At 41.4% G+C, this 18,883-nt stretch overlaps 1 long non-coding RNA gene across 1 annotated transcript; it reads left to right on the forward strand.

The window, feature by feature from the left end:
* The first annotated feature begins 2,052 nt into the window (after positions 1–2,052).
* Positions 2,053–18,582, forward strand: LOC122497283. Its single transcript, XR_006301071.1, has 3 exons — positions 2,053–2,091; positions 15,594–15,597; positions 18,433–18,582. It is a non-coding gene; the product is annotated as an uncharacterized LOC122497283 (long non-coding RNA).
* The last annotated feature ends 301 nt before the right edge of the window (positions 18,583–18,883 follow it).

Below are 18,883 nucleotides of genomic sequence, written 5' to 3' on the forward strand. Positions count from 1 at the left end.
TTTCTGCTGCTTCATTATTAGTTTATAAAAATGCAACATATTTCTGTACATTGATTTTATATCCTGGGATTATTGAATTTGCATATCAGTCCATCAATTGATGTGTTCATAAACAAGATACATGTGTGTATACACACACACACATACACACACACATATATTCACATATCAGTCCATTGACTGATGACAGATGAATGGATAAAGATGTGTGTGTATATTATAATAATATGGAATATGATATACTATTAATATAATATATAACATATAATATATATTAAGATAATATATAATATATATTAATATGATATATAATACACACAATGGAATATTACTCAGCCATATAAAGAATGAAATCTTGCCATTTGCAAAACATGGCTAGAGCTAGAGATGATTGTGCTAAGCAAAATAAGTCAGAGAAAGGCAAATACCATATGATTACACTCATATATGGAATTTAAGAAACAAAGCAAATGAGCAAAGGGAAGAAAGAGAGAGAGACAAACCATAAAACAGACTTTTTTTTCAAATTGGTCATACGTTCTTATACAATAGTACATTGTTTTATTTTTTTTATATATTAAACACAATTTATTGTCAGATTGGCTTCCATACAACACCCAGTGCTCATCCACACAGGTGCCCTCCTCAGTGTCCATCACCCACTTTCCCATCTCCCCCATCCCCATCAACCCTCAGTTTGTTCTCAGTATTTAAGAATCTCTTATGGTTTGCTTCCTTCCCTCTCTGTAACTTTTTTCCCTCCTTCACCTCCCCCATGGTCTTCCGTTAAGTTTCTCAGGATCCACATATGAGTGAAAACATATGGTATCTGTGTTTCTATGCCTGAAACACAGGCATAGAATTATTTCACTTAGTATAATACTCTCCAGTTCCATCCATGTTGCTATAAATGGCCAGATTTCATTCTTTCTCATTGCCAAGTAGCATTCCATTGTATATATAAACCACATCTTCTTTAGCCATTCGTCAGTTGATGGATACTTAGGCTCTTTCCATAATTTGGTTATTGTTGAAAGTGCTGCTATAAACGTTGGGTTACATGTGCCCCTATGCATCAGCACTCCTGTATCCCTTGGGTAAATTCCTAGCAGTGCTATTGCTGGGTCATAGTGAGGACCCTCCACACTGTTTTACAGAGCGGCTGCACCAGTTTGCATTCCCACCAACAGTGCAAGAGGGTTCCTGTTTCTCAACATCCTCGCCAGCATCTATGGTCTCCTGATTTGTTCATTTTAGCCACTCTGACTGGTGTGAGGTCATATCTCAATGTGGTTTTGATTTGTATTTCTATGATGAGGAGTGACGTTGAGCATCTTTTCATGTGCCTATTGGCCATCTGGATGTCTTCTTTGGAAAAGTGTCTGTTCATGTCTTTTGCCCATTTCTTCACTGCATTATTTGTTTTTCGGGTGTGGAGTTTGGTGAGTTCTTTATAGATTTTGGATACTAGCCCTTTGTCTGATACATCATTTGCAAATATCTTTTCCCATTCCGCCAGTTGCCTTTTAGTTTTGTTGATTGTTTCCCTTGCAGTGCAGAAGCTTTTTATCTCGAGGAGGTCCCAATAGTTCATTTTTGCTTTTAATTCCCTTGGCTTTGGAGATGTGTCGAGTAAGAAATTGCTGCGGCTGAGGTCAGAGAGGTTTTTCTTGCTTTCTCCTCTGGGTTTTGATGGTTTCCTGTCTCACATTCAGGTCCTTGATCCATTTTGAGTTTATTTTTATGAATGGTGTAAGAAAGTGGTCTACTTTCATTCTTCTGCATGTTGCTATCCAGTTCTCCCAGCACCATTTGTTAAAGAGACTGTCTTTTTTCCATTGGATGTTCTTTCCTGCTTTTCAAAGGTTAGTTGGTCATGCATTTGTGGGTCCAATACTGGGATCTCTATTGTATTCCATTGGTCTATGTGTCTGTTTTTGTGCCAATACCATACTGTCTTGATGATTACAGCTTTGTAGTAGAGGCTAAAGTCTGGGATTTTGATGCCTCCCGCTTTGGTTTTCTTCTTCAATATTACTTTGGCTATTCAGGGTCTTTTGTGGTTCCATACAAATTTTAGGATTGCTTGTTGTAGCATTGAGAAGAATGCTGGTGCAATTTTGATTGGGATTGCATTGAATGTGTAGATTGCATTGGGTAGTATTGACATTTTGACAATATTTATTCTTCCAATCCATGAGCATGGAATGTTTTTCCATTTTTTTTGTATCTTCTTCAATTTCATTCATCAGCTTTCTATATACAATTTTTGCATCCATATTAATCAGGGATATTGGCCTGTAGTTCTCTTTTATTGCTGGGTCTCTGTCTGGTTTGGGAATCAAAGTAATACTGGCTTCATAGAATGAGTCTGGAAGTTTTCCTTCCCTTCCTATTTTTTGGAACAGCTTGAGAAGGATAGGTATTATCTCTACTTTAAATGTCTGGTAGAATTGCCCAGGGAAGCCATTGGTCCTGGACTCTTATTTGCTGGGAGATTTTTGATAACTGATTCAATTTCTTCACTAGTCCATTGTCTGCAGACAACAGTCTGCACATGGAACATTCTCCAAGATAGATCACATACTGGGTCACAAAACAGCCCTTAATAAGTATTAAAGAATTGAGATCATACCATGCACCCCTTCAGACCACAATGCTATGAAAATGAAATCAAATTTTCTATTTGATTCAAATTTCCTGTTTCTTCCCGTTTGAGTTTTGGAAGTGTGTAGGTGTTTAGGGATTTTTCCATTTCTTCCAGGTTGTCCAGTTTGTTGGCATATAATTTTTCATAGTATTCCCTGATAATTTCTTGTATTTCTGAGGGATTGGTTGTAATAATTCCATTTTAATTCATGATTTTATCTATTTGGGTCATCTCCCTTTTCTTTTTGAGAAGAATGGCTAGAGGTTTATCAATTTTGTTTATTTTTTCAAAAACCAACTCTTGGTTTCATTGATCTTCTCTACAGTTTTTTTAGATTCTATATTGTTTAATTTTCCTCTGATCTTTATTCTCTTCTTCTGCTGCGTTGGGGTGTCTTTGCTGTTCTGCTTGTAGTTTCTTTAGGTGTGATTTTAGATTTTGTATTTGGGATTTTTCTTGTTTCTTGAGATAGGCCTGGAATGCAGTGTATTTTCCTCTCAGGACTGCCTTCTCTGTATCCCAAAGCATTTGGATTGTTGTATTTTCATTTTCATTTGTTTCCATATAAATTTTAATTTCTTCTCTAATTGCCTGGTTGACCCATTCATTCCTTAGTAGGGTGTTCTTTAACCTCCATGCTTTTGGAGGTTTTCTAGACTTTTTCCTGTGGTTGATTTCAAGCTTCATAGCATTGTGGTCTGAAAGTGTGCATGGTAAGATCTCAATTCTTTTATACTTATTAAGGGCTGTTTTGTGACCCAGTATGTGATCTATCTTGGAGAATGTTCCATGTGCACTCCATGAGCAGAAGAAAGTATATTCTGTTGCTTTGGGATGCAGAATTCTAAATATATCTGTGAAGTCCATCTGATCCAATGTATCATTGAGGGCCCTTGTTTCTGTATTGATTCTCTGTCTAGATGAACTATCCAGTGTTGTAGTGGAGTATTTAAGTCCCCTGCAGGGGCGCTTCAGTGGCTCAGTCTGTTGAGCATCCTACTTTGGCTCAGGTCATGATCTCGTGGTCTGTGGGTTTGAGCCCCGTGTCAGGCTCTTTGCGGACAGCTCAGAGCTTGGAGTCTACTTCGGATTCCATGTCTCCCTCTTTCTCTGCCCCTCCCTGCTCATGCTCTGTCTCTCTCTCTCTGTCAAAAGTAAATAAACATTAAAAAAAAAAAGCCCCCTGCAATTACCACATTCTTATCAATGAGGTTATGTTTGTGATTAATTGTTTTATATATTTGGGGGCTCCCCCGTATTCAGTGCATAGGCATTTATATTGTTAGCTCTTCCTGATGGATAGGCCTTGTAATTATTATATAATGTCCTTCTTTGTCTCTTGTTAACAGCCTTTAATTTAAAGTCTAGTTTGTCTGATATAAGTATGGCTACTCCAGCTTTCTTTGACTTCCAGTAGCATGATAGATAATTCTCCATCCCCTCACTTTCAATATGAGGTGTCCTCAGGTCTAAAATGAGTCTCTTGTGGACAGCAAATAGATGAGTCTTGTTTTTTTTATCCATTCTTATACCCTATGTCTTTTGATTGAAGCATTTAGTCCATTTACATTCAGTGTTTTTTTTTTATAAATATTTTTATTGTTTTTATTTATTTTTGAAGGAGAGAGACAGAGCATGAGTGGGGGAGGAGCAGAGAAAGAGGGAGACACAGAATACGAAGCAGGCTCCAGGCTCTGAGCTGTCAGCACAGAGCCCGATGCAGGGCTTGAACTCATGAAGTGTGAGATCATGACCTGAGCCAAAGTTCGATGCTTAACGGACTGAGCCACCAAGGCGCCCCACATTCAGTGTTCTTATTGAAATATGTGGTTAGAAGGTGAGTCAAGATGGCGGCGTAGGAGGACGCTGGGCTCACCGCGCGTCCTGCTGATCACTTAGATTCCACCTACACCTGCCTAAATAACCCAGAAAATCGCCAGAGGATTAGCAGAATGGAGTCGCAGGAGCCAAGCGCAGACGAGAGGCCCACGGAAGAGGGTAGGAAGGGCAGAGAGGCGGTGCGCGCTCCATGGACTGGTGGGAGGGAGCCGGGGCAGAGGGGCGGCTTGCCGGCCAAGCAGAGCCCCCGAGTCTGGCTGGCAAAAGCGGAGGGGCCGGGCGGACTGTGTTCCAACAGCAAGCGCGACTTAGCATCTGGGAGGACATAAGTTAGCAGCTCTGCTCAGAAAGCAAGAAGGCTGGAGGACAAAGGGAGGGAGAGCTGCTGAGCCCCCGGACGACAGAGCTCAGTTTGGCGGGGAACAAAGGCGCTACCAGCGCCATCTCCCCTGCCCATCCCCCAGCCAAAATCCCAAAGGGAACCAGTTGCTGCCAGGGAACTTGCTCGCTCCGCACAAACACCCAACTCTGTGCTTCTGCGGAGCCAAATCTCCGGCAGCAGATCTGACTCCCTCCCGCTGCCACAGGGCCCCTCCTGAAGTGGATCACCTAAGGAGAAGCGAGCTAAGCCTGCCCCTCCTGCCCCCGGGCACCTTGCCTACCCACCCCGGCTAATACACCACATCCCCAGCATCACAAGCCTGGCAGTGTGCAAGTAGCCCAGAAGGGCCACGCCACCCCACAGTGAATCCCGCCCCTAGGAGAGGGGAAGAGAAGGCACACACCAGTCTGACTGTGGCCCCAGCAGTGGGCTGGGGGCCGACATCAGGTCTGACTGCGGCCCCACCCACCAACTCCAGTTATACACCACAGCACAGGGGAAGTGTCCTGCAGGTCATCACCACGCCAGGGACTATCCAAAATGACCAAGCGGAAGAATTCCCCTCAGAAGAATCTCCAGGAAATAACAACAGCTAATGAGCTGATCAAAAAGGACTTAAATATGGCACAAAAACAGACACATAGACCAATGGAATAGAATAGAAACCCCAGAACTAGACCCACAAACGTATGGCCAACTCATCTTTGACAAAGCAGGAAAGAACATCCAATGGAAAAAAGACAGCCTCTTTAACAAATGGTGCTGGGGAGAACTGGACAGCAACATGCAGAAGGTTGAAACTAGACCACTTTCTCACACCATTCACAAAAATAAACTCAAAATGGATAAAGGACCTAAATGTGAGACAGGAAACCATCAAAACCTTAGAGGAGAAAGCAGGAAAAGACCTCTCTGACCTCAGCCATAGCAATCTCTTACTCGACACATCCCCAAAGGCAAGGGAATTAAAAGCAAAAGTGAATTACTGGGACCTTATGAAGATAAAAAGCTTCTGCACAGCAAAGGAAACAACCAACAAAACTAAAAGGCAACCAACGGAATGGGAAAAGATATTCGCAAATGACATATCAGACAAAGGGCTAGTATCCAAAATCTATAAAGAGCTCACCAAACTCCACACCCGAAAAACAAATAACCCAGTGAAGAAATGGGCAGAAAACATGAATAGACACTTCTCTAAAGAAGACATCCGGATGGCCAACAGGCACATGAAAAGATGTTCAGCGTCGCTCCTTATCAGGGAAATACAAATCAAAACCACACTCAGGTATCACCTCACGCCAGTCAGAGTGGCCAAAATGAACAAATCAGGAGACTATAGATGCTGGAGAGGATGTGGAGAAACGGGAAACCTCTTGCACTGTTGGTGGGAATGCAAATTGGTGCAGCCACTCTGGAAAGCAGTGTGGAGGTTCCTCAGAAAATTAAAAATAGACCTACCCTATGACCCAGCAATAGCACTGCTAGGAATTTATCCAAGGGATACAGGAGTACTGATGCATAGGGGCACTTGTACCCCAATGTTCATAGCAGCACTCTCAACAATAGCCCAATTATGGAAAGAGCCTAAATGTCCATCAACTGATGAATGGATAAAGAAATTGTGGTTTATATACCCAATGGAATTCTACGTGGCAATGAGAAAAAATGAAATATGGCCTTTTGTAGCAACGTGGATGGAACTGGAGAGTGTGATGCTAAGTGAAATAAGCCATACAGAGAAAGACAGATACCATATGGTTTCACTCTTATGTGGATCCTGAGAAACTTAACAGGAACCCATGGGGGAGGGGAAGGAAAAAAAAAAAAGAGGTTAGAATGGGAGAGAGCCAAAGCATAAGAGACTGTTAAAAACTGAGAACAAACTGAGGGTTGATGGGGGGTGGGAGGGAGGAGAGGGTGGGTGATGGGTATTGAGGAGGGCACCTTTTGGGATGAGCACTGGGTGTTGTATGGAAACCAATTTGTCAATAAATTTCGTTAAAAAAAAATAAAAAATAAATAAATAAAAAATTTAAGATAGGAAAAAAAAAGGACTTAAATAATATAACAGAAAGTGAATTTAGAATAATAGTCATAAAATTAATCGCTGGGCTTGAAAACAGTATACAGGACAGCAGAGAATCTCTTGCTACAGAGATCAAGGGACTAAGGAACAGTCACGAGTTGCTGAAAAACGCTTTAAACGAAATGCATAACAAAATGGAAACCACCATGGCTCGGATTGAAGAGGCAGAGGAGAGAATAGGTGAACTAGAAGATAAAGTTATGGAAAAAGAGGAAGCTGAGAAAAAGAGAGATAAAAAAATCCAGGAGTATGAGGGGAAAATTAGAGAAGTAAGTGATACACTAAAAAGAAATAATATACGCATAATTGGTATCCCAGAGGAGGAAGAGAGAGGGAAAGGTGCTGAAGGGGTACTTGAAGAAATAATAGCTGAGAACTTCCCTGAACTGGGGAAGGAAAAGGCATTGAAATCCAAGAGGCACAGAGAACTCCCTTCAGACGTAACTTGAATCGATCTTCTGCACGACATATCATAGGGAAAATGGCAAAATACAAGGATAAAGAGAAAATTCTGAAAGCAGCAAGGGGTAAACGTGCCCTCACATATAAAGGGAGACTGATAAGACTCGTGACTGATCTCTCTTTTGAAACTTGGCAGGCCAGAAAGAATTGGCACGAGATTTTCAGGGTGCTAGACAGAAAAAATATGCAGCCGAGAATCCTTTATCCAGCAAGTCTGTCATTTAGAATAGAAGGAGAGATAAAGGTCTTCCCAAACAAACAAAAACTGAAGGAATTTGTCACCACTAAACCAGCCCTACAAGAGATCCTAAGGAGGACCCTGTGAGACAAAGTACCAGAGGCATCACTATAAGCATAAAACATACAGACATCACAATGACTCTAAACCCGTATCTTTCTATAATAACACTGAATGTAAATGGATTAAATGCGCCAACCAAAAGACATAGGGTATCAGAATGGATAAAAAAACAAGACCCATCTATTTGCTGTCTACAAGAGACTCATTTTAGACCTGAGGACACCTTTAGATTGAGAGTGAGGGGATGGAGAACTATTTATCATGCTACTGGAAGCCAAAAGAAAGCTGGAGTAGCCATACTTACATCAGACAAACTAGACTTTAAATTAAAGGCTGTAACAAGAGATGAAGAAGGACATTATATAATAGTTACAGGGTCTATCCATCAGGAAGAGCTAACAATTATAAATGTCTATGCGCCGAATACCGGAGCCCCCAAATATATAAAACAATTACTCATAAACACAAGCAACCTTATTGATAAGAATGTGGTAATTGCAGGGGACTTTAACACCCCACTTACAGAAATGGATAGATCATCTAGACACACGGTCAATAAAGAAACAAGGGCCCTGAATGAGACATTGGATGAGATGGACTTGACAGAGATATTTAGAACTCTGCATCCCAAAGCAACAGAATATACTTTCTTCTCGAGTGCACATGGAACATTCTCCAAGATAGATCATATACTGGGTCACAAAACAGCCCTTCATAAGTTTACAAGAATTGAAATTATACCATGCATACTTTCAGACCACAATGCTATGAAGCTTGAAATCAACCACAGAAAAATGTCTGGAAAACCTCCAAAAGCATGGAGGTTAAAGAACACCCTACTAACGAATGAGTGGGTCAACCAGGCAATTAGAGAAGAAATTAAAAAATATATGGAAACAAATGAAAATGAAAATACAACAATCCAAACGCTTTGGGACACAGCCAAAGCAGTCCTGAGAGGAAAATACATTGCAATCCAGGCCTATCTCAAGAAACAAGAAAAATCCCAAATACAAAATCTAACAGCACACCTAAAGGAACTAGAAGCAGAACAGCAAAGGCAGCCTAAACCCAGCAGAAGAAGAGAAATAATAAAGATCAGAGCAGAAATAAACAATATAGAATCTAAAAAAACTGTAGAGCAGATCAACAAAACCAGGAGTTGGTTTTTTGAAAAAATAAACAAAATTGACAAACCTCTAGCCAGGCTTCTCAAAAAGAAAAGGGAGATGACCCAAATAGATAAAATCATCAATGAAAATGCAATTATTACAACCAATCCCTCAGAGATACAAACAATTATCAGGGACTACTATGAAAAATTATATGCCAACAAATTGGACAACCTGGAAGAAATGGACAAATTCCTGAACACCCACACTCTTCCAAAACTCAATCAGGAGGAAAGAGAAATCTTGAACAGACCCATAACCAGCGAAGAAATTGAATCGGTTATCAAAAATCTCCCAACAAATAAGAGTCCAGGACCAGATGGCTTCCCAGGCGAGTTCTACCAGACGTTTAAAGCAGAGATAATACCTATCCTTCTCAAGCTATTCCAAGAAATAGAAAGGGAAGGAAAACTTCCAGACTCATTCTATGAAGCCAGTATTACTTTGATTCCTAAACCAGACAGAGACCCAGGAAAAAAAGAGAACTACAGGCCAATATCCCTGATGAATATGGATGCAAAAATTCTCAATAAGATACTAGCAAATCGAATTCAAAGGCATATAAAAAGAATTATTCACCATGATCAAGTGGGATTCATTCCTGGGATGCAGGGCTGGTTCAACATTCGCAAATCAATCAATGTGATACATCACATTAACAAAAAAAAGAGAAGAACCATATGATCCTGTCAATCGATGCAGAAAAGGCCTTTGACAAAATCCAGCACCCTTTCTTAATAAAAACCCTTGAGAAAGTCGGGATAGAAGGAACACACTTAACCATCATAAAAGCCATTTATGAAAAGCCCACAGCTAACATCATCCTCAATGGGGAAAAACTGAGAGCTTTTTCCCTGAGATCAGGAACACGACAGGGATGCCCACTCTCACCACTGTTGTTTACCATAGTGCTGGAAGTTCTAGCATCAGCAATCAGACAACAAAAGGAAATCAAAGGCATCAAAATTGGCAAAGATGAAGTCAAGCTTTCTCTTTTTGCTGATGACATGATATTATACATGGAAAATCCGATAGACTCCACCAAAAGTCTGCTAGAACTGATACATGAATTCAGCAAAGTTGCAGGATACAAAATCAATGTACAGAAATCAGTTGCATTCTTATACACTAACAATGAAGCAACAGAAAGACAAATAAAGAAACTGATCCCATTCACAATTGCACCAAGAAGCATAAAATACCTAGGAATAAATCTAACCAAAGATGTAAAGGATCTGTATGCTGAAAACTATAGAAAGCTTATGAAGGTAATTGAAGAAGATTTAAAGAAATGGAAAGACATTCCCTGCTCATGGATTGGAAAAATAAATATTGTCAAAATGTCAATACTACCCGAAGCTATCTACACATTCAATGCAATCCCAATCAAAATTGCACCAGCATTCTTCTCGAAACTAGAACAAGCAATCCTAAAATTCATATGGAACCACAAAAGGCCCCGAATAGCCAAAGGAATTTTGAAGAAGAAGACCAAAGCAGGAGGCATCACAATCCCAGACTTTAGCCTCTACTACAAAGCTGTCATCATCAAGACAGCATGGTATTGGCACAGAAACAGACACATAGACCAATGGAATAGAGTAGAAACCCCAGAACTAGACCCACAAACGTATGGCCAACTCATCTTTGACAAAGCAGGAAAGAACATCCAATGGAAAAAAGACAGTCTCTTTAACAAATGGTGCTGGGAGAACTGGACAGCAACATGCAGAAGGTTGAAACTAGACCACTTTCTCACACCATTCACAAAAATAAACTCAAAATGGATAAAGGACCTGAATGTGAGACAGGAAACCATCAAAACCTTGGAGGAGAAAGCAGGAAATGACCTCTCTGACCTCAGCCGTAGCAATCTCTTACTCGACACATCCCCAAAGGCAAGGGAATTAAAAGCAAAAGTGAATTACTGGGACCTTATGAAGATAAAAAGCTTCTGCACAGCAAAGGAAACAACCAACAAAACTAAAAGGCAACCAACGGAATGGGAAAAGATATTCGCAAATGACATATCAGACAAAGGGCTAGTATCCAAAATCTATAAAGAGCTCACCAAACTCCACACCCGAAAAACAAATAACCCAGTGAAGAAATGGGCAGAAAACATGAATAGACACTTCTCTAAAGAAGACATCCGGATGGCCAACAGGCACATGAAAAGATGTTCAGCGTCGCTCCTTATCAGGGAAATACAAATCAAAACCACACTCAGGTATCACCTCACGCCAGTCAGAGTGGCCAAAATGAACAAATCAGGAGACTATAGATGCTGGAGAGGATGTGGAGAAACGGGAACCCTCTTGCACTGTTGGTGGGAATGCAAATTGGTGCAGCCGCTCTGGAAAGCAGTGTGGAGGTTCCTCAGAAAATTAAAAATAGACCTACCCTATGACCCAGCAATAGCACTGCTAGGAATTTATCCAAGGGATACAGGAGCACTGATGCATAGGGCCACTTGTACCCCAATGTTCATAGCAGCACTCTCAACAATAGCCAAATTATGGAGAGAGCCTAAATGTCCATCAACTGATGAATGGATAAAGAAATTGTGGTTTATATACACAATGGAATATTACATGGCAATGAGAAAAAATGAAATATGGCCTTTTGTAGCAACGTGGATGGAACTGGAGAGTGTGATGCTAAGTGAAATAAGCCATACAGAGAAAGACAGATACCATATGGTTTCACTCTTATGTGGATCCTGAGAAACTTAATAGGAACCCATGGGGAGGGGAAGGAAAAAAAAAGAGGTTAGAGTGTGAGAGAGCCAAAGCATAAGAGACTGTTAAAAACTGAGAACAAACTGAGGGTTGATGGGGGGTGGGAGGGAGGAGAGGGTGGGTGATGGGTATTGAGGAGGGCACCTTTTGGGATGAGCACTGGGTGTTGTATGGAAACCAATTTGTCAATAAATTTCATATAAAAAAACAAAAAAAACAAAAAAAACAACAAAAAAAAGAAGGATATGTGGTTAGATTCATTGTGATATCTGTAGATTTCATGCTTGTAGTGATACTTTGTGGTCCTTGCAACATTTCACTCACAGAGTCCCCCTTAGGATCTCTTGTAGGGCTGGTTTAGTGGTGATGAATTACTTCAGTTTTTGTTTCTTTGGGAAAACCTATATCTCTCCTTCTATTCTGAATGACAGACTTGCTGGATAAAGGATTCTTAGCTGCATATTTTTCCTGTTCATCACATTGAAGATTTCCTGCCATTCCTTTCTGGCCTGCCAAGTTTCGGTAGGTAGGTCTGCTACTACTCTTAAGGGTCTACCTTTTTAAGTTAGGGCCTGTTTACCCCTAGCTGCTTTCAGAATTTTCTCTTTATCCTTGTATTTTGCCAGTTTCACTATGATATGTCGTGCAGAAGATCGATTCAAGTTACATATGAAGGGAGTTCCTTGTACCTCTTGGATTTCAATGCCTTTTTCCTTCCCCAGATCAGGGAAGTTGTCAGCTATGATTTGCTCAAGTATACCTTCAGCCCCTTTCTCTCTCTCTTCTTCTGGAATTCCTATGATATGGGTATTGTTGCGTTTCATTGCATCAGTTAGTTTTCCAATTCTCCCCTCATACTCCTGGATTCTTTTTATCTTTTTCTCAGCTTCCTCTTTTTTCCATAATTTTATGTTCTAATTCACCTATTCTCTCCTCTTCCTCTTCAATCTGTGCTATGGCCACCTCCATTTTATTTTGCACCTCATTTATAGCATTTTATTAAATTCATCATGACTTTTTTATTCCCTTGATCTCTGTAGCAATAGATTCTCTGCTGTCCTCTATGCTTTTTTTCAAGCCCAGCAATTAATTTTATGACTATTATTCTAAATTCGTGTTCAGTTATATTGCTTAAATCAGTTTGGATCAATTTGTTAGCTGTTGCTACTTCCTGGAATTTCTTTTGAGGAGAATTCTTTCATTTCATCATTTTGGCTAGTTTTCTGTCCCTTATGCATTTTAAAAGCTTGTGTGCTCTGCACCTGTGAGCACTGCTATATTAAAGGAAGGTCATACACTTTCCAGTGTCTGGCCCTTCAGGAGGTGTTTTTTGGGAGATTGTTACTTGCTCTCTGTTGTTGTGACTTTGGTTATTTTATTACCCTACACGTAGTGGTATTTTGGACCCTCCACAAGGTGTTCTTTGATTTATTCCTTGGAGTAAAGGAAAGGAAAACAGACAAACAGGAGACAAAAACATGCAAACACCCAAACAACACAAACAAATAAACAATAACAAAAAACTAAAGACTAAAAACAACCCCCAAACACTGACTACATGTAAAGAAGAGGGTGGAGGCGGTGCTGATGGAAGAGCACATACAAAGACAGAAATGACAGGAAAGGGCAGCAGGGGGAGAAAAAATAAACATTGACTTTGCAGGGAGACTAAAAGGCTTAATCCAGAGAGAGAGAGAGAGAGAGAAAGGAAAATAAAGGAGGAGGGGAAAACGAAATAAAGATAAAGTTCCCCAGACAGAGAATCTATATGACTTGATTATTCCAGAGAGAAAGGAGTGTAAAGAAGGAGGTGTAGAACATGTATCAAAACAATGGGTTAAATATGTCTGTTTAGACAAACCAATAACCATTGTAACCAGCCTAGGGGAGGGAATAGATAGGAGGAGAAAAGGGGTGGGGCGGAGAATATATCTTTATATCCAGAATTGACCTAGAGTTAATCCAGGCAATGCTGCAGTGCTGGTCGGGAGGAGCTTTCTGCAGGGTCTGTGTTGCTCCGGGGATACGCAGTTACCCAGTGCAAAGGGGCGCGGTTTGGTGTAGTCTGGACTCACCTCCACTATGGGCCCCGGGAGTGATCCCTGAAGCTCCGCCTTGGTGTGGCAGGGGCAGGAGATGGTGATCCCTCAGTCTCTTCGCCACAGAGCCAGATCAGGTGGACTCCGTTTGAGTCTTCCTCACTGTACTATGGGCGCAAGCGGGGCGGTCCTTCTCTCTCCGCCAACTCCCCTGACCCTGCGCTTGGGTTTCAAAGTCCTGCTCCATGTGCTCTGGCGCTGGGAAAGCGCCTCTCAGTGTGGCCCGATTTGTGGTCCCAGCTGGCTTTGTCTGTGCCACTGCACTTCATGGAGGACAGCCTTTTCCTACTGTGGACTGAGCCACTGCCCTTGCCGCCTGAGCCCCCGGGGTGGTGGTCGCAGGCTGGCTTTGTCTTTTTCCACAGCACCCCAGGGAGACGGCCACCTTTTCTTCCTGCAGACTGCGCCCTCAGTCCAGCCACTGCCACTGGGGGAGGCGGACGCAGGCAGGCTTTGTACTATCGCACAGCCCTCCAGGAGGGAACTACTTTCTCCAACTTCGGACTGAGTCCCTGAGGTACCACCACACCCAGGGATGGCTACCCCCATCCCCTGCCCGCCCTCCCTTGCCGATGCGCGAACAGGGAGCCGGCCCAGTCCGAAGAAAGCCCTGCAGTTAGAGATCGGATCCCTCTCAGTCTCAGTCCGAGGTCTTTCTCCTGTCCAGATACGGTCCTACACTTTCCTAGCCGCTCTTTCTCTTCCCTTTGTCTCTCCGCAGAAGGGGGGGGGGGGTCCCTCCTCTCCGTGCCCATGCGGCTTTTTTTTTTTTTATCTCCCCCAGTTCGCAATCACCCACCCATCTTTTTTCCAGCTTTCCCATTTTCTTCCTGGTAGATTCAGTCTCTTTTCCTCCCAGGCTCTGTTGTTCAAAATCCTTTGGCTTCTGCACTTCTTTGTTTGAGAGACGTGGGAAGTATGGTTCCCACTACTTGTCGGCCATGTTGGCCTCCTCTGCCTCAGGTGCCGTCTGACTCTGCTCCGCCATTTTTTGTTGTCCCTCTGCCTCTAAGCCCACGTGAAGATCGCAGGGCACTGGGGAGCAGTTGACGATCCTTGGGCTGACAGAGCTCCCTCAGGAAGACGCGGCATGACAGGTGCTAGGGCAAGGGGCGGCCTGCGTGTGGGCGGCCGGAGCGTGGTGGGGGATGGGGGGGGCGGTGCTGGGACAGCAGACTCTTAACTACAGAGAAAAAACTGATGGTTACCAGAGGAGAGATGGTAAAAAAAAAAAAAAAAAAAAAAAAAGGAGAAAATGAGGAACTTAATAGATATTTCTTAAGTCAGGAAAACGGGGAAATGTGTTCTTGTTCTGACATTGGAGGTTAGTCAGTGATGTGAGGCAGAGATCCCAGGGAAGATGGAGTGGTCCTTTGGAGCACTAGAGTGTGGGGGCTGAAGAGTGGACTCTGGAGTCAAGCAAGTTAGTTTTGAATCTGGCTGTCTGAGGTACCAAGTGTGGAAACTTAATATGGGCAAATTAATGAATTGTTGTGTCTCAGTGTGCTTATCTGCTGTTGAAAGATACTAATTATACCTACTTTGTAGGGTTGTTAAGACAAATGAGCTAATGTAAGTGAAGGGCAAAGAGCAGTGCTTGGCATACAAAAAGTGCTATATAGGTGTTAGCTACCTGAAAGCCATATGATGGGACAGGGACATGGAGAGAGATGCGGATGTATCTGGGGAAGAAGACAGGACTGTAAAGGTGGAGGGACTTTCAGGAAGATCAGAGGAAGCATCTGCTCAGCTGCTAGTGCAGAAGTTTAGGAAAGGGTGCTTGGAACAGGGAGGAAATGCCTATCTGGAGGAAGCAGGGGCCAGGGACTCCCACAAAAGGAACAAAGAGACAGAGAAGCCAAGTGGTACACCTGCCTAACCTGGAGGTGTATGGGGAGACCCAACAAAGGGAGAAAGGAGGTGTCGAGGATCTCTCCAGACCTCGCAGTGGAGCCTGGGATTTGGGTGATGGAGACCTCGGAGCCCAGGACGTTGTGCCAGCCGTGCCAAGTTTCAGCCAGGTTTCTGTTACTTTAGGATGAAGTGACTATGTTCAATAACTTCTTTAGCATTTAGGAAGATATTTAAAATTTCCCTTTTCCTTAGCAAATAAAAAAATTACAGTCTGGTCTCAGCCAAAGTTAAAATTGCAAGAAGCCGTTTGGACAGTGTTTCTTTTTTTAGTGAAAATTTTAAAGTTTTAATTTAAATTCCAGTTAGTTAACATACAGTGTAATATTAATTTCAGATGTAGTGTTTATTAAATTTTGCATGCATCAGAATAACCCTATGGTCTGGGGTGGAACCTAGCAGCTGTAGGTTTAAGAAGGCCCCACATGATTTCGGTATTTACCAAAATGTTTGGGAAACACTTCTCAGGCCTTACTCTTCAGTGGATACATACATCACCTGGGGATCTTGTGAGAGTGCAGATTCTGAAGGTCCAACATGGAGCCTGCAATTCTGCCCTTCTAACAAGCTCCCAGATGAGGCCGCTGCTGCTGGTGTGAGGAGCACAATTTGAATATAAGACTGAGAGCAGGCATCAAAGTCCAAGGGAGAATGCAGGGAAATCCTGGAATGGTTGCAAGAGGAAATGAGGAGTGGGAGAGTTGGAAAGAGCTGTGTCTGCTGTTTGCCTCTGTCATATCTACAGGCTATTTAGCCTCATGCAGAATCACCTGAGACAGACAGGCAGTTAGTTACAGTCTTGGATCCCACCCTCGACTTACTGAATTAGAATCTCCAGGGGAGGGTTTTGGGAGTCTGCATTTTTTTTATAAGCACCTGAAAATGATCTGTATCAATTAGCCAAGTTTAGGAAACGCTGATGAAAACGTCAAGGAGACGTCAGAGAGGTTTCCCCAGTCATCTGTAATTGTTTCGCTCATTGCTTGAAGAAATTTTCCATTTTACCGAATGTTCATTTAATGGTTTACAAGCAAAATTCACAATATTTTGTCTTATGGCTTCCAGTTCAGAAGACAACAGGAAAACTGTGGAGATGAGAAAAAGTGGCAACAAAAAATTGGAACAAGATACCTGAAAAAAAAAAGTGAGTTCCGTTAGCAAATGAAACATTAAATGCTTATCCACATTTTGTATTATGAAATTATTGAAGCCTGGGTAAACTTTGATTTTAGTTGTAGACTTTGAAAATCAGCATTAAACCTTAAACACCAGTGTTAAACACCAGAAAAATGTTTCCAGGAATGCTTTGCAAAGTTGGAAATCTTGATTAATGGAGTGGCCAATTTCATCATGCTAGGAGCCACAGAATGTTTTTATTTATTTTGTTTATCTATTTATTTTTAGTTTCAAGTTTTTATTTAAATTCCATTTGGTTAACATATAGTGTAATATCAGTTTCAGGTGTAGAATTTAGTGATTCATCACTTACATAACAACACCCAGCACTCATCACAACAAGTTCCCTCCTTAATACCCATCACCCATATAGCCCATCCCTCCACCCACCTCCCCTCCAGCAACCCTCAGTATGTTCTCTATAGTTAAGAAATCTTCTTTATCCATTCATCAGTCAATGGACATTGGGCCCTTTCCATAATTTGGCTGTTATTGATAATGCTGCTATAAACATCGGGGTGCATGTATCCCTTTGAATCAGTATTTTTGTATCCTTTGGGTAAATACCTAGTAGTGCAATTGCTGGATTATAGGGTAGTTCTATTTTTTAACTTCTTGAGGAAACTCCATACTGTTTTCCAAAGCGGCTGCATCAGTTTGCATTCCCACCAATGTCGGAGGGTTCCCCTTTCTCCACATCCTTGCCAACATCTGTTGTTTCCTGTGTTGTTAATTTTAGCTATTCTGACAGGTGTGAGGTGATATCTCATTGCAGTTTTTATGCATATTCATATGCACTCTATGATGATGAGTGATGTTGAGAATCTTTTCATGTGTCTGTTAGCCCTCTGGATGTCTTCTTTGGAAAAATGTTCATGTCCTCTGCCCATTTTTTTAACTGGGTTATTTGTATTTCGGGTGTTGAGTTTGATATGTTCTTCATATATTTTGGATACTAACCCTTTAATAGATATGTGATTTGCAAATATCTTCTTCCATTCCAAAGGTTGCCTTTTAATTTTGCTGCTTGTTTCCTTTGCTGTGCAGAACTTTTGTATTATAATGAAGTCCCAATAGTTTATTTTTGCTTTTGTTTCCCTTGCCCCAGAGACAGATCTAGTAAGAATTTGGTATGGCTGATGTCAAAGAGGTTGCTGCCTGTGTTCTCCTCTAGAATTTTGATGGTTTCCTTTCTCACATGTAGGTCTTTTATCCCTTTTGAAATTATTTTTTGGTATCGTGTAAGAAAGTGGTCCAGTTTTATTCTTTTGCATGTCGTTGTTCGGTTTTCCCAGCACAATTTGTTGACGAGACTGTGTTTTTTTCCATTGGATATTCTTTCCTGCTTTGTCAAAGATTAGTTGACCGTATAATTGTGGGTTCATTTCTGGGTTTTCTCTTCTGATACGTTGATCTATGTGTCTGTTTTTGTGCCATAGTGTCTTGATCACTACAGATTTGAAATACAGCTTGAAGTCTGGAATTGTGATGGCTCCAGATTTGTTTTTCTTTTTCAAGAATTCTTTGGCTATTCGGAGTCTTTTGTGGTTCTATACAAAAATACCACCAGCATTTTTCACAGAGCTAGAACAAAAAGTCCTATGAAAAAGCTCTGTGAAAAATGCTGGTGATATTCTGATAGGGAATGCATTAAATGTTTAGATTGCTGTGGGTAGTATAGACATTTTAACAATACTTCTTCTTCCAATTCATGAGCGTGGAATGTTTTTCCATTTCTTTGTGTCCTCTTGAATTTCTTTCATAAGTGTTCTAAAATTTTCAGAGTAAAGATATTTTACCTCTTTAGTTAGGTTTATTTCTAGGTATGTTATGATTTTTGGTGCAGTTGTAAATGGGATCAATTCCTTGATTTCTCTTTCTGCTGTTTCATTATTAGTGTATAGAAATGCAACAGATTTCTGTACATTGATTTTGTATCCTGTGACTTCACTGAATTTGTGTATCATGGCTATTGCATTTTTCATTGTAGCCTGACTAGTTTTTAGGTATTTTATCTCTGCAGTAAGGGACTCCCTGGTGCCTTCTATGCTTCTTCAAGCT

The sequence above is a fragment of the Prionailurus bengalensis genome, chromosome A3, assembly GCF_016509475.1.
Source record: "Prionailurus bengalensis isolate Pbe53 chromosome A3, Fcat_Pben_1.1_paternal_pri, whole genome shotgun sequence".
In the NCBI taxonomy this organism is placed as follows: Eukaryota; Metazoa; Chordata; class Mammalia; order Carnivora; family Felidae; genus Prionailurus; species Prionailurus bengalensis.